This window comes from Ranitomeya imitator, chromosome 6 (assembly GCF_032444005.1).
Source record: "Ranitomeya imitator isolate aRanImi1 chromosome 6, aRanImi1.pri, whole genome shotgun sequence".
NCBI lineage: Eukaryota > Metazoa > Chordata > Amphibia > Anura > Dendrobatidae > Ranitomeya > Ranitomeya imitator.
In genome coordinates this window covers 232382882-232407657 of record NC_091287.1, presented here as the reverse complement: position 1 = coordinate 232407657, position 24776 = coordinate 232382882, and the positions used below count along the sequence as shown (strand labels likewise).

The following is a 24776-nucleotide window of genomic DNA, read 5'->3' as shown; positions in this document are numbered from 1 at the left end:
GAACCGCACATGTGACCTGTCCAGGTGCTATTCAGGACCTCGTCCAACACCCCAGGCCACCCGCAAGTCCAAAGCCCCACCATGTGCTATTCAGAACTCCTACTCCCAGGAAATTCAACACAGGATTGTACAGTGTGCTATTCAGGACTCCTACTCCCAGGAAATCCAACACACCCGGCTCACCAGGTCCAAAGCCCCACCATGTGCTATTCAGAACTCCTACTCCCAGGTAATTCAACACAGGTAGTTCAGTGTGCTATTCTTGGATCCGGTCCTACTCCCAGGACCTCCCAACACACAGGCTCCCCAGGACCTTCCGCTGGAACCACACAGGAACACACAGGTCACTCACAGCGACCATACACAGGACCCCTGTGACCCACACCCTGGTCACATTATATACCCTTAACCACTCCCCTGGATGGGAGTGTGGAAGTGTGGCTAGTTTGTCCCACCCATCTCACACAACTAGCCTAGTAAGTCTCCCTTACAGCTACACCATACATATACACACTTTAGGGACTACAGGTCCCAGAACAACAACATTGCATCAGACTTACTACGCAGACTCCCTCTGCGACACATATCAGCCATTCACAACACAGCCAGTCACTGTTTCACCACGATTATCACAATAGATATCCCTCCATGCACATCCCAAAGAGCACTCACAGCGCCCCCTAGCTGTCACAGGGGTCACTGCATCACACAATGTGGAAGGAAAAAATGAACATGTTACTTTTTTCGCCATAATGTTACTTTAGCCACACTTTTTTATTTTCACAAGGGTAACAGGAGAAAATGGACCTCAAAATTTGTTGTGAAATTTCTCCTGAGTATACAGATACCCCGTATGTGGGGGAAAACTACTGTTTGAGCGCATGGCAGGGCTCAGAAGGGTATGAACAATGTTTGACTTTTTTAAAGCAAAAATGGGCATAATAGAAAGCATACGCCATGTTGCGTTTGCAGAGCCCCTGACGTGCCTAAACAGTGGACATCCATCACAAGTGAGCTCATTTTGGAAACTAGACCTCTCAAGGAAAGTTTCTAGATGTGTGGTGAGCACCTTCAACCCCTAGTTGGTTTACAGAAGTATATAAAAGAGAGCCATAAAAATCACATTTTTCCCACAAAATGTTTTTTTAACCCACATTTTTTATCTTCACAAGGGAAACAGGAGAAAATGGACATCATATTTTATATTAATTCCCCATATGTGGGGGAAAACTACTGTTTGGATGCATCAATAAAAAACCAAAGGAGAGCTCACAGTAGTAGTAGGGAGATAATACAAGATGGATATTATAGGCTACTGATAAGCTGGACGAGTATAAAAAAGGTGGGCAGTTGGAAAATTCTCAGTTAAAAACCAAAAACGCACCACAAAACCTACCATATGTCCAATATAAAATAATTTTTATTAATATAAAATTCTAGTAAGAAGAGACAATATATAGGGGAAAACCAATACAGATACAAATTGTAGGCAACAGTGCCTTAATCTACATGGTATAGGAATACTATATGCGTAGAAAAGCAAGGACGTATATACAGGGGTTCTAGGATGTTTTGCCCCCAGCAGTTTGCCCCCAGCAGTTCGCCCCTGAGTACATTTCGCTCCTGCACATTTGGTCCCCAGCCTTTGGCCCCCAGGATGTTTTGCCCCTGCACATTTCACCCCTGCACATTTTGCCCCCAGCAGTTCACCCCCAGCCATTCTCCCCCAGCAGTTCACCCCCAGCAGTTCGTCCCTGGGTACATTTTGCCCCCGCACATTTCGTCCCCAGCATTTGGCCTCCAGGATGTTTTGCACCCACACATTTCACCCCCACACATTTCGTCCCCAGCAGTTGGCTCCCAGCAGTTCGCCCCTGGGTACATTTTGCCCCCGCATATTTCATCCCCACCATTTGGCCCCTGGATGTTTTGCCCCCGGCAGTTCACCCCTCAATGTTTTGCCCCGGCAGTTCGCCCCAGATGTTTGCACCCTTGTGGTTCATGAATTTCCATCCATCATCAATGTTTCCCCAGCATTGGGCCCCCAGATGTTTCACCCCCAGCAGTTCGCCCCCGGATGTTTGTACCCTTTTGGTTCATGAATTCCCATCCATCATCAATATTTCACCCCCAGCCGTTCGCCCCCAGATGTTTGTACCATTGTGGTTCATGAATTCCTTGCTATCATCAATGTTTCGCCCCCAGAAGTTTGCCCCCGGCAGTTCGCCCCTGGATGTTTGTACCCTTTGTGGTTCATGAATTCCCATACGTCATCAATGTTTCACCCCCAGCAGTTCACCCCTGGATGTTTGCACCCTTGTGGTTCATGAATTCCCGTCCGTCATCAATGTTTTGCCCCCAGCAGTTTGCCCCCAGCAGTTCACCCCCATATGTTTCACCCCCGAATATTTCTCCTACAGCATTTTGTCCCTGGATGTGTCGCCATCTGATGTTTCGCACCTAACATTTTTACCCCAAATGTTTCACCCTCAACTTTTGGGGTCAACATGCAGGGATCAAAACATCTAGGGCTGAACATACCTGAGGGTAAAATATACAGGAACCCAATTGCTGGGGATTCCTGTGGCTGCCTTTTCAGCAGCTTATCCAGTGTCTCTTCTGGCTGGCCTTAAAGGAGTAGTATCTCTTGAACAAAAATATGGACATACTTACCTTTCGCAGCTGCAGCTCCTTGGGTCACGGAGAACAGTCTAGCAGTTCCCCGTGATGTCTTCTCCTGCTTCTGGCTGTCTTTTCATCTTCCCTGGATCCCATTGATCAGTCAATCCAGGGGGCAGGATGCCTCTCCTGTCACCAAGGAATTGCATATATAGATCAATAGTTGGCAGTTTGTAAGTAGAGCGCTGGCAGTAGTCCCAGGAAGGGGAAGGTAGACAGCCGAGTCCCCGCAGCTCCAGCCGGGCACCCCAATAGAGGATATAATAACTGGTTATCTAAGAAAAAGCCGGTCCTAGGAGCACAGAAAAATGGACTCTGACACCAGATTGAGTTGAGCCACAATGTGTTTCAATGGCATACACCGTCTTCTTCAGGTGGTCCACCTGAAGAAGACGGCTCAACTCAACCTGGTGTCAGAGTCCTTTTTTCTGCGCTCCTATGACCGGCTTTTTCTTCTACCTCTTTGGGGACAACCATTAAATTAGTGTTGCTCTTGGTGAATATGAGTTTGAAACCACTGATCTAAGACAAGTGACCATCATTTTACTGTCATGTAATAGTGGTGTTACACTTAATGGCTTCGTTTTGTTATCCATTACATATCATACTGTATCTAGTGATGAGCAAACCAGATCTGGAAAATTCAGGGTTTATATCGAACATTGCCTGCTCGGGTTCAACCACACCAACCCCAAACAGGCAATGTTCGGAGTTTGCTCATCAGAAAATAAAAATTACTTCTCTCCCTTTTGCTGAGGTCCCAACCTGTGTGGAGAGTCTTCTTGACCAAGGGAATCCCTAGCAAGGAATCCTGAAAGGGATTCCCTTGGGTAGGATGACCTATTCACACAATGTGGAAGTGCAAGGAAGAGGACCCTCCGCGTCTGCCGGTACCTCAGCAAAGGGGTAAGTAGCAATATATACATTTTCTTTTTACTATCTGGTTAGTGATGAGGATGTGGCGGACAGATCCTCCACTCCTCTGAGTCTCCATACCCAGTGAGTTCAATGGAGATGATAGTTTGGGGGTGCTGAATCTGGCAGGTTCATTTCTCTCTCACTAATCATATTTTGGGTCTAAGGCTAGGTTCACATTTGCGTTTAAAAATGCAGCGTTTTTAACGCAAATGCATGTGGTGAAAAAACGCATGTAAACGCGTGCAAACGCTGCGTTTTTTAGACACATGCGTATTTGCATGTGGTAAAAAAATGCGGCGTTTTGATGTGTTTACATGCGTTTTTTCCTGCGTTTGCGTTTTTGAAATGCATGATGAGAAGTGTGTGACAGCTGCCAATCATCAAAATCAACTAGAAAACCCACTATAAACAGAAATAGCTAGGGTTGGGGTTAGGGTTAGGATCCCTGTTGTGAATTCTGTGGTCAAGCTCCCTCCTGTGGTCATGAGTGGTACTTCGGCTGGTTCTGTCTATGAGCTTCCTCTGGTGGATGTGAGTGGGGCTGCGGCTTCTGAGTTTCCTTCCTCAGGTGACGAGGTTAAGTCGTTAGGTGCTGCTCTATTTAACTCCACCTAGTTCTTTGTTCCTGGCCTCCAGTCAATGTTCCAGTATTGGTCTTGCTTTCTCCTGGATCGTTCTTGTGGCCTGTCTGCCCTGCATAAGCTAAGTTCTGCTTGTGTTACTTTTGTTTGCTATTTTTTCTGTCCAGCTTGCTATATTGGTTTGTCTTGCTTGCTGGAAGCTCTGGGACGCAGATGGAGCACCTCCGTACCGTTAGTCGGTGCGGAGGGTCTTTTTGCGCCCTCTGCGTGGTTGTTTGTAGGTTTTTGTGCTGACCGCAAAGCTATCTTCCCTATCCTCGGTCTGTTCAGTAAGTCGGGCCTCACTTTGCTAAAATCTATTTCATCTCTTTGTTTGTATTTTCATCTTTACTCACAGTCATTATATGTGGGGGGCTGCCTTTTCCTTTGGGGAATTTCTCTGAGGCAAGGTAGGCTTATTTTTCTATCTTCAGGGCTAGCTAGTTTCTCAGGCTGTGCCCGAGGCGCCTAGGTCTGGTCAGGAGCGCTCCACGGCTACCTCTAGTGTGGTGTGATAGGATTAGGGATTGCGGTCAGCAGAGTTCCCACGTCTCAGAGCTCGTCCTATGTGATTAGTAACTTTCAGGTCATTTTGTGTGCTAATAACCAACAGGTCCATTGTGTTTCTGAACCACCAGTTCATAACAGTACTGGAGGCCCAAAGTACTAATGCTTCTCAATAGAGGGAAAAGAGAAGTTCTGAGACCATTTTTTTTTCTCTGCACTGTGTTTTGTCTTTCTTTTCCCCTAGACATTTGGGTGGTTCAGGACACAGGTGTAGTGATGGACATTAAAGGTCTGTCTTCTTGTGTGGATCATCTCACTGCAAGAGTACAAAATATTCAAGACTTTGTGGTTCAGAATTCTATGTTAGAACCAAGAATTCCTATTCCTGATTTGTTTTCTGGAGATAGAGCTAAGTTTCTGAGTTTTAAAAATAATTGTAAACTGTGTCTGACTTTGAAACTCCGCTCCTCTGGTGACCCAGTTCAACAAGTTAAGATCATTATTTCTTTATTACGTGGCGACCCTCAAGACTGGGCATTTTCCCTTGCGCCAGGAGATCCTGCATTATGTAATATTGATGCGTTTTTTCTGGCGCTCGGATTGCTTTATGATGAACCTAATTCAGTGGATCAGGCAGAGAAAAATTTGCTGGCTCTGTGTCAGGGTCAGGATGAGGTAGAGATATATTGTCAGAAGTTTAGGAAGTGGTCTGTGCTCACTCAATGGAATGAATGTGCGCTGGCAGCAATTTTCAGAAAGGGTCTCTCTGAAGCCCTTAAGGATGTCATGGTGGGATTTCCTATGCCTGCTGGTCTGAATGAGTCTATGTCTTTGGCCATTCAGATCGATCGACGCTTGCGTGAGCGTAAAACTGTGCACCATTTGGCGGTATTATCTGAGCATAAACCTGAGCCTATGCAATGTGATAGGACTTTGACCAGAGCTGAACGGCAAGAACACAGACGTCGGAATGGGATGTGTTTTTACTGTGGTGATTCCACTCATGCTATCTCCGATTGTCCTAAGCGCACTAAGCGGTTCGCTATGTCTGCCACCATTGGTACGGTACAGTCGAAATTTCTTTTGTCCGTTACTTTGATCTGCTCTTTGTCATCCTATTCTGTCATGGCATTTGTGGATTCAGGCGCTGCCCTGAATTTGATGGATTTGGAGTTTGCTAGGCGCTGTGGGTTTTTCTTGGAGCCCTTGCAGTATCCTATTCCATTGAGAGGAATTGATGCTACGCCTTTGGCCAAGAATAAGCCTCAGTACTGGACCCAACTGACCATGTGCATGGCTCCTGCGCATCAGGAGGATATTCGCTTTTTGGTGTTGCATAATCTGCATGATGTGGTCGTGTTGGGGTTGCCATGTCTACAAGTCCATAACCCAGTATTGGATTGGAAATCAATGTCTGTGTCCAGCTGGGGTTGTCAGGGGGTACATGGTGATGTTCCATTTCTGTCTATTTCATCATCCACCCCTTCTGAGGTCCCAGAGTTCTTGTCGGATTACCGGGATGTATTTGATGAGCCCAAGTCCAGTGCCCTACCTCCGCATAGGGATTGCGATTGTGCTATCGATTTGATTCCTGGTAGTAAGTTTCCTAAAGGTCGACTGTTTAATTTGTCTGTGCCTGAGCACGCCGCTATGCGGAGTTACGTAAAGGAATCCTTGGAGAAGGGTCATATTCGCCCGTCGTCGTCGCCATTGGAAGCAGGGTTCTTTTTTGTGGCCAAGAAGGATGGTTCGCTGAGATCTTGTATTGATTACCGCCTTCTAAATAAAATCACAGTCAAATTTCAGTACCCCTTGCCGCTGCTGTCTGATTTGTTTGCTCGGATTAAGGGGGCTAGTTGGTTCACCAAGATAGATCTTCGTGGTGCGTATAATCTTGTGCGTATTAAACAGGGCGATGAATGGAAAACAGCATTTAATACGCCCGAGGGCCATTTTGAGTACCTGGTTATGCCATTCGGGCTTTCTAATGCTCCATCAGTGTTTCAGTCCTTTATGCATGACATCTTCCGAGAGTACCTGGATAAATTCCTGATTGTATACTTGGATGATATTTTGGTCTTCTCAGATGATTGGGAGTCTCACGTGAAGCAGGATAGAATGGTGTTCCAGGTCCTGCGTGCTAATTCTTTGTTTGTGAAGGGCTCAAAGTGTCTCTTTGGTGTTCAGAAGGTTTCATTTTTGGGTTTCATTTTTTCCCCTTCTACTATCGAGATGGACCCTGTTAAAGTTCAGGCCATTTATGATTGGACTCAGCCGACATCTCTGAAGAGTCTGCAAAAGTTCCTGGGCTTTGCTAATTTTTATCGTCGCATCATCAATAATTTTTCTAGTGTTGCAAAACCGTTGACTGATTTAACCAAGAAGGGTGCTGATGTGGTCAATTGGTCTTCTGCTGCTGTGGAAGCTTTTCAGGAGTTGAAGCGTCGTTTTTCTTCTGCCCCTCTGTTGTGCCAACCAGATGTTTTGCTCCTGTTCCAGGTCGAGGTTGATGCTTCTGAGATTGGAGCAGGGGCTGTTTTGTTGCAAAGAAGTTCTGATGGCTCGGTGATGAAACCATGTGCCTTCTTTTCCAGGAAGTTTTCGCCTGCTGAGCGTAATTATGATGTTGGCAATCGAGAGTTGCTGGCCATGAAGTGGGCATTCGAGGAGTGGCGTCATTGGCTTGAAGGAGCTAAGCATCGCGTGATGGTCTTGACTGATCACAAGAACTTGACTTATCTCGAGTCTGCCAAACGGTTGGATCCTAGACAGGCTCGTTGGTCGCTGTTTTTCTCCCGTTTTGACTTTGTGGTTTCGTACCTTCCGGGCTCTAAAAATGTGAAGGCGGATGCCCTGTCTAGGAGTTTTGTGCCCGACTCTCCGGGTTTGCCTGAGCTGGCGGGTATTCTCAAAAAGGGGGTAATTTTGTCTGCCATCTCCCTTGATTTGCGGCGGGTGCTGCAAAAATTTCAGGCTAATAGACCTGACCGTTGCCAGCGGAGAAAATGTTTGTCCCTGATAAATGGACAAGTAGAGTTATCTCTGAGGTTCATTGTTCGGTGTTGGCTGGCCATCCTTGAATCTTTGGTACCAGAGATTTGGTGGCTAGATCCTTTTGGTGGCCGTCTCTGTCGCGGGATGTGCGTTCGTTTGTGCAGTCCTGTGGGATTTGTGCTCGGGCTAAGCCCTGCTGTTCTCGTGCCAGTGGGTTGCTTTTGCCCTTGCCGGTCCCGAAGAGGCCCTGGACACATATCTCTATGGATTTTATTTTGGATCTCCCCGTCTCTCAAAAGATGTCGGTCATTTGGGTGGTTTGTGATCGCTTCTCTAAGATGGTCCATTTGGTACCCTTGTCTAAATTGCCTTCCTCCTCTGATTTGGTGCCATTGTTTTTCCAGCATGTGGTTCGTTTACATGGCATTCCGGAGAACATCGTTTCTGACAGAGGTTCCCAGTTTGTTTCGAGGTTTTGGCGAGCCTTTTGTGCTAGGATGGGCATTGATTTGTCTTTTTCCTCGGCTTTCCATCCTCAGACAAATGGCCAAACTGAACGAACCAATCAGACCTTGGAAACATATCTGAGATGTTTTGTTTCTGCTGATCAGGATGATTGGGTGTAATTTTTGCCTTTGGCTGAGTTCGCCCTTAATAATCGGGCCAGCTCGGCTACTTTGGTTTCGCCGTTTTTCTGCCATTCTGGTTTCCATCCTCGTTTCTCTTCAGGGCAGGTTGAGTCTTCAGACTGTCCTGGTGTGGATACTGTGGTGGATAGGTTGCAGCAGATTTGGACTCATGTAGTGGACAATTTGACATTGTCCCAGGAGAGGGCTCAACGTTTCGCTAACCGCAGGCGCTGTGTGGGTCCCCGACTTCGTGTTGGGGATTTGGTTTGGTTGTCGTCTCGTTATATTCCTATGAAAGTTTCCTCTCCTAAGATTAAGCCTCGTTTCATTGGTCCATATAGGATTTCTGAGGTTCTTAATCCTGTGTCTTTTTGTTTGACCCTTCCAGCTTCTTTTTCCATCCATAATGTATTCCATAGGTCATTGTTGCGGAGATACGTGGCACCTGTGGTTCCATCCGTTGATCCTCCTGCCCCGGTTTTGGTTGAGGGGGAGTTGGAGTATATAGTGGAGAAGATTTTGGATTCTCGTATTTCGAGACGGAAACTCCAGTACCTGGTTAAGTGGAAGGGTTATGGTCAGGATGATAATTCCTGGGTCTTGGCCTCTGATGTTCATGCTGCCGATCTGGTTCGTGCCTTTCATTTGGCTCATCCTGGTCGGCCTGGGGGCTCTGGTGAGGGTTCGGTGACCCCTCCTCAAGGGGGGGTAACTGTTGTGAATTCTGTGGTCAAGCTCCCTCCTGTGGTCATGAGTGGTACTTTGGCTGGTTCTGTCTATGAGCTTCCTTTGGTGGATGTGAGTGGGGCTGCGGCTTCTGAGTTTCCTTCCTCAGGTGACGAGGTTAAGTCGTTAGGTGCTGCTCTATTTAACTCCACCTAGTTCTTTGTTCCTGGCCTCCAGTCCATGTTCCAGTATTGGTCTTGCTTTCTCCTGGATCGTTCTTGTGGCCTGTCTGCCCTGCATAAGCTAAGTTCTGCTTGTGTTACTTTTGTTTGCTATTTTTTTCTGTCCAGCTTGCTATATTGGTTTGTCTTGCTTGCTGGAAGCTCTGGGACGCAGAGGGAGCACCTCCGTACCGTTAGTCGGTGCGGAGGGTCTTTTTGCGCCCTCTGCGTGGTTGTTTGTAGGTTTTTGTGCTGACCGCAATGCTATCTTCCCTATCCTCGGTCTGTTCAGTAAGTCGGGCCTCACTTTGCTAAAATCTATTTCATCTCTTTGTTTGTATTTTCATCTTTACTCACAGTCATTATATGTGGGGGGCTGCCTTTTCCTTTGGGGAATTTCTCTGAGGCAAGGTAGGCTTATTTTTCTATCTTCAGGGCTAGCTAGTTTCTCAGGCTGTGCCCGAGGCACCTAGGTCTGGTCAGGAGCGCTCCACGGCTACCTCTAGTGTGGTGTGATAGGATTAGGGATTGCGGTCAGCAGAGTTCCCACGTCTCAGAGCTCGTCCTATGTGATTAGTAACTTTCAGGTCATTTTGTGTGCTAATAACCACCAGGTCCATTGTGTTTCTGAACCACCAGTTCATAACAGATCCCTAGGGTTAGGGTTAGGGTTAGGATCCCTAGGGTTAGGGTTAGGGTTAGGGTTAGGATCCCTTTAGGGTTAGGGTTGGGGGGTGGCTTTTCAGTGTGTATTTTTGTGTTTTTCTATAAAAACGCATGCGTTTAAAAACACAAGCAAACGCATGTGCTTAAAAGCGCATGCATTTACATAGACAGCAATACATTTTTTTGCAGAAAAAAACGCCTCTAGAAATTACTACATGTTGCATTTCCGCAAAAAAACGCAAGCATAGAAACGACGCATGCGTCGTCAAAACGCGGCAAAACGCATGCAAAAAAATGCATGCGTTTTTAATCTTAAGTATAGAAAAAAAACGCATGCGTTTTTTTGCGCTAAAACGCAGCGGCAAAAAACGCAAATGTGAAACCAGCCTAAGATGTATAAATGTGATCAAGTTACAGTTTTATTTTAAATCCAAAACTTTGAGTTTTCTAGATAAGTAACTTTACAAACAGACCAAAAATTATTAATAATTGGTCAAACCAACCAACATTGCAGAACAATATATTTAAAGCGTAACTCTAAAAAAAGCCCAAAAACTTTTGCTATGTTATAGTACCTGGGTCACTGATCTTTTCCAATGGAGAACCCCTTCCAGCATCTTTAGTTTATTTTTTTAAATATAATATTTTTTACATTTTATTTAGCTTTGTGTGAAAAGTTGCATCCGAGTTACAGCAGCAGGCTCTATGTGCTGCAGGATTTCAGTGGTTACTAAGGAAGTCGGGCCCCTTGGTAGCAGAAATTGTGGGTGGATTCAGGCTTCCTGTGATACATTCAGGGCTGTTCGATCACAGCCCTCTGGAAAGTTCCCCTTTCCCCTTCCCTCATGTGCTAAGTCCTGGACAAGAGGAAGGCTTCCCCTATGTAAAGCCAGTAAAGGACTGAGCACATAGGGCATTGGGGAGCTTTGCAGGGGGCTGTGAACCAGCAGCCCTGTATACATCATAGGGAGCACATTGATGCCTCTTTCAGACTTGCTGTTTTCCTGGCGATTACCGTGGCAGTTTAAAACCACGGCGGTAATCGCCAGGAAGATAGAACATGTTTTAAAATGGAAAACCGTTCGGCTTTTGCTGCACAGTTTTCCCGCGATTTGAGCCCATTGACTTGCATGGGGCAAATCGAGTGCTATGTAGTGGTTTTTCTGGCGACTACGGCCGCGGTTTGAAACTGCTGTGATAATCGCCAGCAGTCTGAAAGAGGAATGACAGTTGCACGTCCCGTGTAGCCATGCCCCCTAGAGTCGATCCACAATTTCTGCTACTAAGGCGAAATGACCTCCTTATTAGCCACTGAAATCTTGCACAACACATGGAGCTGCTGCTGGAACTTGGATGGGACTTTTCACACAGAAGTGAAGTTGCTGGAAGGGGTTCTCCATTGGAAAAGAAGATTAGTGCCACAGGTACTATTACATAGCAAAACTTGTTGTTTTTTTTAGAGTTATGCTTTAACTGTATAAATTAAAACTGTTAAACAAGAAACATAAATGGTATAGAGGGGGAAGGGTTAGAGAAAAAGAGGAAAGAAAAGAAAAATTGCAGGTGTTAATGTTTGAATTATTTTACAGCTAAATATATGACCATCAACTAAAATTCAAAGCTGTAGGCGATGCCTCTCAGATAATCTATCATGCTTCTATTGCTGAAATCTTGCACAAAACCTTTAACCCTTGCTGAAATTGCAGCGTATTTTTTCTTTCTTGCAGTGGTGGGATTTCCTATTTTCTGAATAATTTCTAAACTGTGAAGCTCTTGCTGATGTTTCAGACAGTTAATGAACCGGTATATATTTGGGAAAAGAGTACCACATGTTTCTTGAAAGCTACGGTGCCATCCTTCAACATTATTATTTGTTCGCCGTTGATCATTTAATGTTCGTTCATACATATTCCAAAGTTCAACTAGAAACAAAAGTGCCTGACGTCCTCTGCGAGTCATTTGGCCAATATAGGTATCTTCAAAATAGTTGGCAATGGGTATGGTTTCTTGTGGAAATTCAGGATTTTCCACTAACTCTTCAAATGAAGGCACAACATTCTGTGTTGGTAGAAAGGCAAGGGCAGGTATCATGCGTATCCAACGAGCAAATTCATGGTCACTTGGAATATTGCACCTTGAGTCCTTCATTTTGAACTTTACGCCAAACTTACTGTGATAGGTGGAAGAAGCAACCGGTCTTCTTGAGGTTGAGGAATTCATTCTCAAATGCCTGCAGCTAGTTCAAAATCCATCATCAGGTTGTGTGGCTGCAGTCCAGGTTGCATGTTCTTCAGTTCTTGTAGCAATCTCTGGTATGTTGAACAGCTCTTGTCCGTCAGTAAGGTGTACACTACAGGAACAACAAGGCCGCTGTGGACTACATGACTTGTATAAAGATGCTTGAACAGGGATAGCGTAGTGGAAAAAATGCCATCAGCAAACCACTCTTTACTTTTGGCCAGTAGATGAAGATTGTACTGCAGTGCGCAGGCGCCGGGCCTCTCTGACCTTTCCAGGTGCCTGCGCACTGCAGTACTTTGCTCTGCCCCCATCAGAGCAGGAAAAGTACGCCTGTGCCAGAGCCGCAGCGTGAAGACAAGAAGAGGACGTCATCGTAAGAAGATGGGAGGCCCCGGACCGGACACCCATCGGACCAGAACAGAACCAGGACCGCCCCTGGGTGAGTATAATCTAACCTCTTTTTCTCATCTTTCAGGATACATCGGGGGCTTATCTACAGCATTACAGAATGCATTACAGAATGCTGTAGATAAGCCCCTGATGCCAATGGCCACAGCTTATAGGTGAAAAATTGGGTGACAGGTGACAGGTTCCCTTTAAGATCCATTCACATGCACTAAGTAGGTGCAGCAGACAATCTGCAGCTAATTTATAGTAGAAAATTCTACACTAAAATTAACATATACTGATGCGGGTTTGATGCGACAACCTTGTCCTCTGGCTGTGATTGACAATGGCTGGATACCTGCAAATCATGGTTGGTGGACAAGGTTACCACTCTGCTTATGAACATGGTAGACCACTATATCTTAAAGGCAGGACTTCTACTTTGAAGCTGAGCAGAGAATTAAACTGCAACTAAACAAGTGAGGCATAGTGGGAATCAGTAGGTCTCATCCTACATTATACTATCCTCAAAGTTTCCCTTTAAGGCAAAAAAAATCACATAGTATTCTATATAAGCTCTTTGTAGTATATAAATGTTCACATTTGTGCAACATAAACTTTGCAATAATTCTGCATAATGGAAATGTTAAATGCTTACCAGAGTCATGCAGAAGGAACTGCTGCTGAATGCCATCAATATTGATCCCATGGAATTCCTGGGGAATAACATGCTGATCAAGGGTTTGGGGCAACCTTAGAATACTGCCAAGTTGCCTTGATAATCGTATTGTTCTCTTCAGTGATGCTTTCTTTGGGAGAAGTGCTACAACATTAGAATGGGCTCCTGAAATGACTTCTGTGAGAATCTGTTGTGGTGTCTTCTGTGTTGTCCTTGCCCTGGTGACCGCCTCATTGACAAATCGGATTGCTTCAGGTCTTGCTGCTTGTTCTGCGTGGTTGTGGGGATTGGTTACTTTCACCGCTTCATTGGTCCAAACACGTCCCTTGCAAGTCGACCGTTTTTCACACACTCAGATGGAATGGACATATTCAGCCATTTGTTTGAAAAATACGTAAATTTGATTCTCGTAGACCAACTTCTTCTTCCCACATTTGGATAGCACTCAATTCAAACGTGTAGAAAGTGAATTGCTGTGGAAGCTGACTGATTTTTTTGTGCTGGTACACCTCTCTATTTGTAGAGATTTTAGACACTGCTATATTCTGATGTAAAGATGGAATAAAAGCTAGTCTAAGGTAACTTGCAGGAGAAAACCTGACATGAAAATTGTTACATCTGCAACAAAACTTGCAAACAAGCAGGTCAGGTAAAAATTCACAAAATGTTTTGATTTTAGAGTGGTTTACATTCCCCACCTAAATCAGGCCTCATTCATACTACATTTTTTTAATCTGTTTATTTTTTTCGTGTTATGTTTTTGTAACACAAAAACGTTTTAGAAAAGTTTTGGAAAATGTCTTGTTAAATTTGCGGGCAAAATGCTCTGACACTATAATGCAATCAGTTGTGAGGTTAACAGATGGAAACAGTTGATTTAACATGTCACAAATGTGCAGCACTCTGTACAGTACTTTTGTGGCATGTGGATCGATGACGGACAGGAATTCAAGAACCACAAGGGTACAAACATCCGGGGGCGAATTGCTGGGGATGAAACATTGATGATGGACAGGACTTCATGAACCACAAGGGTACAAACATCCTGGGGCAAACTGTCGGGGGCGTTCTGCTGGGGGCGAAAGATTGATGATGGACAGGAATTCATGAACCACAAGAATACAAACATCTGGGGGAGAACTACCCGGGGCGAAATGCTTGGGGCAAAACATTGATGACGGACAGGAATTCATGAACCACAAGGGTACAAACATCCGGGGGCGAACTGCCGGGGGCGTTCTGTTGGGGGTGAAAGATTGATGATGGACAGGAATTCATGAGCCACAAGGGTACAAACATCTGGGGGTGAACTACCGGGGGCGAACTGCTGGGGGTGAAACATTGATGACGGACGGGAATTCATGAACCACAAGGGTACAAACATCCTGGGGCGAACAGCAGGGGGCGTTCTGCTGGGGGTGAAAGATTGATGATGGACAGGATTTCATGAATGACGAGAGTACATCCATCTGGGGGCGAACTACCGGGGGCGAACTGCTGGGGCAAAACCTTGATGATGGATGGGAATTCATGAATCACAAGGGTACAAACATCCGGGGGCGAAATGCCGGGGGCGTTCTGCTGGGGGCAAAAGGTTGATGATGGACAGGAATTCATGAACCACAAGGGTATAAACATCTGAGGGTGAACTACCGGGGCGAACTGCTGGGGGTGAAACATTGATGACAGACGGGAATTCATGAACCAAAAGGGTACAAACATCTGGGGCGAACTGCCAGGGGCATTCTGCTGGGGGCGAAAGACTGATGACGGACAGGACTTCATGAATGACAAGGGTACAAACATCTGGGGGCGAACTACCGGGGGCAAACTGCTGGGGGCGAAACATTGATGATGGATGGGAATTCATGAATCACAAGGGTACAAACATCTGGGGGTGAACTGCTGGGGGGCGAAACATCCGGGGGGGCCAAATGCTGGGGTTGAAATGTGCGAAGGCGAAATGTACCCAGGGGCGAAATGCTGTGGGCGTACTGCTGGGGTGCGAAATGTGCAGGGGTGAAATGTGCGGGGGCGAAACATCCTGGGGCCAAATGCTGAGGACGAAATGTACCCAGGGGCGAACTGTTGGGGGCGAACTGCTGGGGGTGAACTGCTGGGGGCAAAATGAGCGGGGGTGAAATGTGCGGTGCCGAAACATCCTGGGGGTTAAATGCTAGGGACAAAATGTTCGGGGGCAAAATGTACCCAGGGGCGAACTGCTGGGGGTGAACTGCTGGGGGCGAACTGCTGGGGGCGAAACATCCAAATCCCATATCCAGGAGATGATTTGTTATGGATATAGCTATGTAAACCACAAAAATATGAAGTCATACAAATTTTAAAGAGATCACAACCCAGTTATGTGAGCGGACAAGAGAAAAATCTCAAAAAATGTGTATAACGAATAAGTATTCATATGTGATTTTAAAAAATTGTTACCCTATAAGTAAAACATAGTAACATAGTAACATAGTTAGTAAGGCCGAAAAAAGACATTTGTCCATCCAGTTCAGCCTATATTCCATCATAATAAATCCCCAGATTTACGTCCTTCTACAGAACCTAATAATTGTATGATACAATATTGTTCTGCTCCAGGAAGACATCCAGGCCTCTCTTGAACCCCTCGACTGAGTTCGCCATCACCACCTCCTCAGGCAAGCAATTCCAGATTCTCACTGCCCTAACAGTAAAGAATCCTCTTCTATGTTGGTGGAAAAACCTTTTCTCCTCCAGACGCAAAGACTGCCCCCTTGTGCCCGTCACCTTCCTTGGTATAAACAAATCCTCAGCGAGATATTTGTATTGTCCCCTTATATACTTATACATGGTTATTAGATCGCCCCTCAGTCGTCTTTTTTCTAGACTAAATAATCCTAATTTCGCTAATCTATCTAGGTATTGTAGTTCTCCCATCCCCTTTATTAATTTTGTTGCCCTCCTTTGTACTCTCTCTAGTTCCATTATATCCTTCCTGAGCACCGGTGCCCAAAACTGGACACAGTACTCCATGTGCGGTCTAACTAGGGATTTGTACAGAGGCAGTATAATGCTCTCATCATGTGTATCCAGACCTCATTTAATGCACCCCATGATCCTGTTTGCCTTGGCAGCTGCTGCCTGGCACTGGCTGCTCCAGGTAAGTTTATTATTAACTAGGATCCCCAAGTCCTTCTCCCTGTCAGATTTACCCAGTGGTTTCCCGTTCAGTGTGTAATGGTGATATTGATTCCTTCTTCCCATGTGTATAACCTTACATTTATCATTGTTAAACCTCATCTGCCACCTTTCAGCCCATGTTTCCAGCCCAAGTTTCAAACTAAAATAATAATCAAAGCAACAGCAAAAAGGTATACAATTACTAGAATTTTATACTAATAAAAAATATTTTGTATTGGACATATGGTTGGTTTTATGGTGCGTTTTTGGTTTTTAATTGTTTGGATGCATGCCTGGGCTCGTAAGGGAAGTAGCACTGATGGACTTTTTTAACTCAAAAATGGCTGAAATTGAGAGCTGACGTCAAGTCGTGTCTGGACAGCTCCCTGATTTGCCAAACAGTGGAAACCCCCATAAGTGACCCCATTTTGTAAAGTAAACCTCTCAAGGAATGTATTTAGATGTTTGGTGAGCACCTTTAAACACCACGTGCTTCACAGAAGTTTATAACGTAGAGCCAAGAAAATAAAAAATCAAATTAATCCCATAAAAATGTTTGATATCCCCAAATTTTTTTATTTTCACAAGTGTAAAAGGAAAATATGGACCCCAGAATTTTGTGTGCAATTTCTGCTCACTACACCAATAAGCTATATATGGGGGGAATATTACTGCGTGGGTGCATGGTAGGGCTTTCAAGGGATGGATCGCTGTTTGACTTTGGAACACAAAAATGGCTGCAATTGAAAGCATACACCATGTCAGGTTTGGAGAGCCTATGGCGTGCATACAGAGTGGAAACTCCTGACAAGTGACCCCATTTTGGAAACTACACCCCTCAAGAAATGCATATAGATGTGTGGTGTGAAAACTGAACCCTTATTTGCTTCACATAAGTTCATAAAGCAGAGACATGTAAATAGAAAAATCACATTTTTTTACCCAAAATTTATTTTTTTTCTTCACAAGGGTAGCAGGAGAAATTGCACAATAAAATTTGTTTGTGCCATTTCTTCTGAGTACACTGGTACCCCGTATGTTGTAAAAAACTACTTTTGGTGCACAGTATAAAGCTCAAAAGGAGTGATGAGTGAACGTGCTCGACACTACTTGTTACTCGTCTGAGTATGACTATACTCGGTGTACTCAGCGAGCACCGAGTATTTCCAGGATTATTCGGCGGAAGCTCGGGTCTCCGCCCTTCAATTCTGGCGCTCTTTAGAATCTTGCTTTTAAGAGTTAGTGTAGGTCTGCAACTGTTCAGTCCACAACTCCTGAGAAAACAACAGTCCTTTTTAGGGCTAATTCGGGGGTCCCGAGATTGCAGCACTAGGTAGGCAGGGGAGTCTATGTGCGCATATCCACATCAGTGCAAGGCCTGCAGGCACTGTATGTGAGTAAATAGCTCTCACTGCATACCTCCAAAAGCTCCATTACTGTCTGCTGCTTATTTAATGTATACCTAGCTGCAGTTTTCTGTAGCTTTTTTTTCTTCATCTGATACCTGCTCCTTTTATTCTAAAGCAATCCATTGCCCACTTATTTTAACATTTATTTGCTTGTTCACGCTGCCTACTGGAGCCAGGTTATTGAAATCTAAGAACGTGCAAATCTTCCTTTTTTTTTGGGTCCCAGACACCAGATGTGAGTGCGCCAAAAAAAAACTTTTTTGTGTGTCATAGCCAAATTATTGACACAATTTAGTTGTGCTAAGAAAATCAAGGCCACATTTACATCATTCTGTTATCTGAGGCTGACGGCTGGTGTATCGGCGAAAAATCGTAGCTTCACAGGCATAAGTTTCATAGTTCTGTCTGCTAGCCTTGTTCCACTCATTTTTTTAATTTTAATAATTCTCCACCCACCCCCCCAAAAAAATTATACAGTCTAGTATGTCAGGCTGAGGCCTGGTGTACCTGTGTCTGAAAAATCGTAGCTTCGCAGGCATAAGTTCCATAGTTCTGTCTGCTAGCCTTGTTACACTTTTAAATTTTTTTTTAAATTCTCCAACACCCTCCTCCAAAAAAAAATTATACAATCTGTTAGGTCATTCTGAGGCCTGTTGTATCTGTGGTGGAAAAATTGTAGCTTCACAGGCATAAGTTCTGTCTGCTAGCATTGTCGTACTCATTTTTAATTTTTTGCCAAATTTCGCATACAAGAGAAAAAAAGAAAGACAGTCAGTTATCTGTGGCTGCGGCCTGGTGTATCGGTGGTGGAAAGATCGTAGTTTCACAGGCATAAGTATCATAGTTTTGTGTACTAGCCTTGTAGCCTTGTGCTCCTTTTTTGTTTTTTTGTTTTTTTTGAAAAATTCACCCCCCCAAAAAAAAATATGTCAGGCTGAGGCCTGGTGTATCTGTGTTTGAAAAATTGTAGCTTCGCAAGCATAAGTTCATAGTTCTGTCTGCTAGCCTTGTTCCACTCTTTTTTTTTTTTTTAATTCTCTAAAAAACAAAAAAAAATTGTGTACAGTCTGTTATGTCAGGCTGAGGCCTGTTGTATCTTTGATGGAAAATTCGTAGCTTTGAAGGCACACTGATCAGATATAATTTTGCTCTAAATAAATACATTTGTGTTAAGTTTTTGAAATAGTTCAGTAGTCCATTGACTAGTTGAGTTTGTGTACAACTGCAGATACAGGGCATGAGGCATCTTTGCATGCACCATGGACAGGGGATTGGCTTGCACGCACATCGAAGACGCAGTGGTATCACCCGCAGAAACTTTTCATGGAGCCTTGTGTTCAACAAACAAAGTCGAGTGCTTTTCTGCCATGTGCCTGATCATGCTTGTGGTGGTTAGGAAGGGAGTTTTACTACCCCTGCTGATGAGGGCAAGGCCGGTGGTGCAAATGGCCTTTATGGGGTTATCGGCAGAGTCTTTAAAAAACAACCAGGCTGTTATGGGGACACTCAGTGTCTCCTTCTCCCACATCACCTCCTCACCTTGACCCCAGTCTGTCGTGTTCCCCAAGGCTCAGTTCTAGGACCCCTACTCTTCTCCATCTACACCTTCGGCCTGGGACAGCTGATGTAATGGCATGGTTTGCAATTTTATCAGTACGCCGATGACACACAGATCTACCTATCTGTACCTGACATCACCTCCTTACTGACCAAAATCACACATCTTCCCGCTATTTCATCCTTCTTTTCTACTCGCTTTCAAAAAGTGGACATGGACAAAACAGAATACATCATCTTTCAACCATCTCACGCTAAATAAACATGAGAGCTGTGTATGCATCATTCGGTACCACTTTAGTAAGAGGGAAAGTTTGCCCAAGAGAAAATGATTTTTCAGACATTCACAGCATTTTTTGCACATTTTTAGCAGCTCTGATCTTCATCTTCTTTGTCTGGATGTGGTAAATTTCAAAGTCGTAATCAATACCGTCATTGTCCATATCTTGTAAAGAGGAAATCTGGTGTTTCCCAGGGTCGTGGTTATCTATGTTTAGTGCCATTCCTTCGTTACACTACAACAAATAATTTTCAACTGACATTTGGATATTATTGGTAATATGCATGGGTGAGGATGAAGAAGCTTGTGCCACGGGTGTGTTTATAGTTATGGATGTGCACTCCTCTTTAAACTTAGTTTTTCACAAGCATCCATCAGTTTGTTTTGTTTCTTATGTATTATCTACAAGGCCTACCCTGCCACCAAGTCATGTGCACCCTAATAAGCCTTTGAACCCAGGTACTGGATGGCCACAGGAAAACCCACTTCACGTTCTTCAGTTGGTCCTCCCATACTGTTTTCTTATGTATTAACTGCAAGGTCTGCCCTGCTACCAAGTTATATGCTCCCCAATAGGCCTTTGAACCCAGGTACTGTATGGCCTGAATGGCCACAGGAAAACCCACTTCACATTCTTTAGTTGGTCCTGCCATACTGTTTCCTTATGCATTGAATGCAAGGGCCACCTTGACCCAAATTTGCACGCACCCCAATCTCCCTTGAAAGAAACATGGATGAGGGCCTCATAAAAAAAACTGTCCTATTACAAGGGAGCCGGTCTCCTAGACTCGTAATGCCCATGCGCTAAGTGCATGGCTAACAAACATTTCCCCATGGGGGGTAAATTTTAAAAAATACTTAATGGAGATTATAGACACCCTTGCCAAAAAATTGACTGTCTGTAGCAGTACAGAACACGTGAACCCTGGTAATCTAGTGATGGAAAATGATGAGAGGTGGAAGAAGGCCTGATTAAAAACTAGGTCCAATTTAAACCAGTGGGTCTCCTAGACTTGTAAGGCCCATACACTAAGTGTATAGGCTGAAAAACATTTCCCCATGGGGGAAACATTTGTAAAAAATATTTAATTGGGATCACAGACACCGTTGCCAAAAACATGACTGTCTGCAGCAGCACGGAACACGTGAACCCTGGTGATCAAGTGGTGTAAAATGAAGAGAGGTGGGGAAGGCCTCATTAGAAACTAGGCCCAATGTAAAGGAGCGTGTCTCCTAGACTTGTAATGCCCATACACTATGGGTAGTATCATAGACACCCTTGCCCAAAAATTGAATGGCTGTAGCAGCATACAACATGTTCACCATGGTGATCTAGTGGTGGAGAATGAGTAAACATTGATTAAGGCCTCATTAAAAAATAGGCAAAAATACACAATAGTGTGTGGTTTGTGTATGAAGTAAAAGATGAGCTGACGAGCAAGATTCCGTGCAGGAGCAGGCCCCACAAAGACCACCTGGACAGGTATAGCTGCCCCAGGGACATCGGCCAGCAGTCAGATCTCAGCAGCCAGCACCTGAGCCTTTGCTCATCGGAAGAAGGCACCAGAGAGGTCCACTGGCAGCCGCAGCAGAGAGACCATCTCCCGAGGTTCTGCAGGTGTCAGCTGGACTTGCAGAAGTGTCTATTGGGAAACAGGGTGGCCGTAGGCGTGACTTCCATGATGTCGGGGTGAACACCTGGCAGACTATTGAACATGTCCAAAAATCAAAAGCTAGTGCCTCTGGAACCAAGCTTGTTCTTGTGACCAACCACATAAAGCTGGTGTCTTGACCACAGTTGGCCCTGTACCAGTATCACGTTTATTTCAGACCGGCCATGGAGTCCAAGCGTTTGCGGCATGGCCTCCTGTACCAGCATGGAGAAACCATCGGGAAGACCCAGGCGTTTGATGGAACCATGCTGTTTTTACCAAAAAGAGTGAATAAGGTCACCGCGGTGTTCAGCCAAACTCGAAATGGAAAGAAAGTACGGATAACCAATCTCCCTGACCAACGAGCTTTCACCGACCTCGCCCACCTGCTTCCATTTCTATAATCATTTTCTGAAAACTCCTGAAGATAATGGATATGAAGCAGATAGAACGCAACTAATATAACCCAAGCGATGCCACCGAAGTCAGAGCCCACCAACTCACCATCTACCTGGGGTTTTCCACCTCCATCCTCCAGTACGAGCCCAGCATCATGTTGAGCTTTGACGTCAGCCATAAAGTCCTCAGGAACGAGACTGTGCACGACATCATGAGCAGCCTCTACTCCTCATGTAGCCCTCAGAGTTTCCAGGACACCTGCTGCAAGGAGTTGATCGGACAGATCGTCATCATCAAGTCCAACACTAAAACACTACCGTATAGACGAGATCGCATGGAACATAACTACAGCGTCCACCTTCAAGAAGTCAGACGGAAGAGAGATCAGTATTGTGGGCTACTATAAGAACCAATACAATGAACAAGTGAAAGACATGATCCAGCCGCTAATCGTGAACATCCCCCGGAGGCCCAAGCCGGGATTCACAGACAGAGCCATCGTACTGGTGGCAGAGTTCTGTAACCTAATGTAACCTAACAGGTCTGACCGACAGAATGAGAAACGACTTCAACATAAAAGACCTGGCTGTTCACACCTGCTTACCAACAGAACAGAGGGAGCGGCAAGTTGGGACATTCTTGAACTACATACACATGGATGAGAGCATTCAGAAGGAGCTACGTGACTGGGGGCTAAATATCAATACCAAACTGCTAAAGTTCGAAGCGAGAATCGCACCTCCAGGAATACATCATGCAAAAAGACAAATCTGCTGAATATAATCCACAGTTTGCTGATTGGTTGTTCCTGATCAGCCCCCGAAATATGAATTATTGGCTGCTCTTGTACACCCGGAGAATTTAGGATGCGGCGAACGCTCTTCTGCAGAACCTGTTCAAGATCACACAGCAAATGCACATCAAGATGAATCAGGCTGTGTTGGTTGAAGTCAAAGACATTTTTGGGGTTTTTTTGGTGAATTTTTGAAAAAAGAAAAACAGAGTAGAACAAGGCTAGCAGTCAGAACTATGCAACTTATGCCTGCGGAGCTACGATTTTTCCACCACAGATACACCAGGCCCCAGCGTAACATAACAGTGTATACATTTTTTTGTTTTTTTCTGATTTTTTAAAAAATAAAATAAAAATGAGTTGAACAAGGCTAGCAGACAGAACTATGCAACTTATGCCTGTGAAGCAACAATTTTTCCATCACAGGTACACCAGGCCTCAGCGTGATATAACAGACTGTATACATTTTTTTTCTTTCTTTCTTTTTTTTGTAAAACAATAAATACTGAGTACACCAAAGCTAGTAGAAAGATCAATGCAACCTATGCCTGCAAACAGAAGATTTTTACACCACAGAGTGTGATGGAGATAGCAGACTGAATAATTTTTAAATTTTTTTTTTAAATTTTTTAAACAATAAATACTGAGTAGACCAAAGGTAGCAGACAGAAGAATGCAACGTATGCCTGCAGAGCACGGATTTTGACACCACTGATACACCAAGCATCAGCCAGAGATAACAGACTGATTAAAATGTGGCCTTTTTTTGCCACACCAACATTTTGCCAAAAAAAGGCTATGACACCCAAAAATAATATTGGGGTACTAAAATTTTAAGATATTAAGTGCAATGATATGCGATGCGTTTGGCGTACAACTCACAGTGATAAATATAAGAACTGTAGATAAATATTTTTGGGCCAGCTTCAGATTTTTGGGGCATCAAAATGGTATAAAAAATGTTGTAAGACGCTACAAAATATGAGATAGTACCAAAAAAGGACACATTTTTGGCGCACTGACATCTGATGCCAGGGTCAAATTTTTTTTTTCTACATTCTAGATTTGCACGCTCTTGTATTGCAGTGACGTGGCTGTAGTCTGCAGCGTGACAGAGCAAATAAATGTAGAAAAAAGGGGGCTATGGATTGCTTTATAATAAAATGAGCAGGTATAAGCTGAAAAAAAAATGCCACGGATAACTGCAGCTAGGTATATATAAAATAAGCAGCAGCAGACAGTAATGGAGCTTTTTGGGGTATGCAGTGAGATATATGTACTCACATACAGTGCCTGCAGCCCTTCCACTGATGTGCACATAGACTTCCCTGCCTACCTAGTGCTGCAATCTATGTACCCCCGAATTAGCCCTAAAAGGACTGTTAGATTTATCAGGATTTGTGGACTTAACACTAGCAGACCCACACTAACTAACTATTAAAAGAACGATTCTGACTCTATCTCAGCAGCAGCTCTCCCTACACTATTTTTTATTTTTTATTTTTATCAAAGTGGTGAAGACCTGGTGAAGAATATGAAGACATGGTTACATGAACTTTTTAATGTTGTCTCCTTTTCTCCTTTAATTAAAATTAAAAGGGCACATAGAATTCCTTTAACCCCTTAGTGACAGAGCCAATTTGCAGCTTAATGACCAGGCCAATTTTTACACTTCTGACCACTGTCACTTTATGAGGTTATAACTCATGCTATAATGGATCCTGCTGATTCTGAGGATATTTTTGTGACATATCGTACTTCATGGTAGTAGTCAAATTTCTTCTATATTACCTATGTGACGCCCAAGAGACCGGGATACCCAGCACCGGACCAATGGAGTCTGTCTCTTGAGGGGGATGTCACGGGTGGCTTGACCCGGTGCTGTGGCCTCAGGCAATGCACAGTGTAAGGGGTATCGTGAGGGGACAGGCACTTACTTGATCAGCAGCAGGTTCTCCCAGCGGCAATGATCCCGATCCTGAATAGATGGCTATTGTCCAAATGAAAGACTGAGGCACTGAAACGTTTAACCAGTTTACTTTAACATAAAAGGATTTACAACCAGTCCTGTCACCGGAGTCTGTATGGGAACTCTGAGTTACTTTGACCCTGCCGGGGTCTTCGCCTCTTATTGTGCGCAATTGCTGTGTGGCCCTGCTGCTGTATGTGAACTGGCTGCCGGCCCAATCTGTCCCCACCGGGTCCTGGTTCGACGGGCAACCCGAGTCCTTTTATCGGCTTACCCCCTCAGGGAGTACCGCTGAACTCTGTGTCTGTTGCTGCGTCCGGCCCTAGTGAAGCTGATATCACCTCACGT

At 44.6% G+C, this 24776-nt stretch overlaps 1 pseudogene; it reads left to right on the top strand.

Annotated features, from left to right (window-relative positions):
- Positions 1-22654, top strand: part of LOC138643347 (piwi-like protein 1) — a 40949-nt pseudogene extending 18295 nt beyond the window's left edge.
- The last annotated feature ends 2122 nt before the right edge of the window (positions 22655-24776 follow it).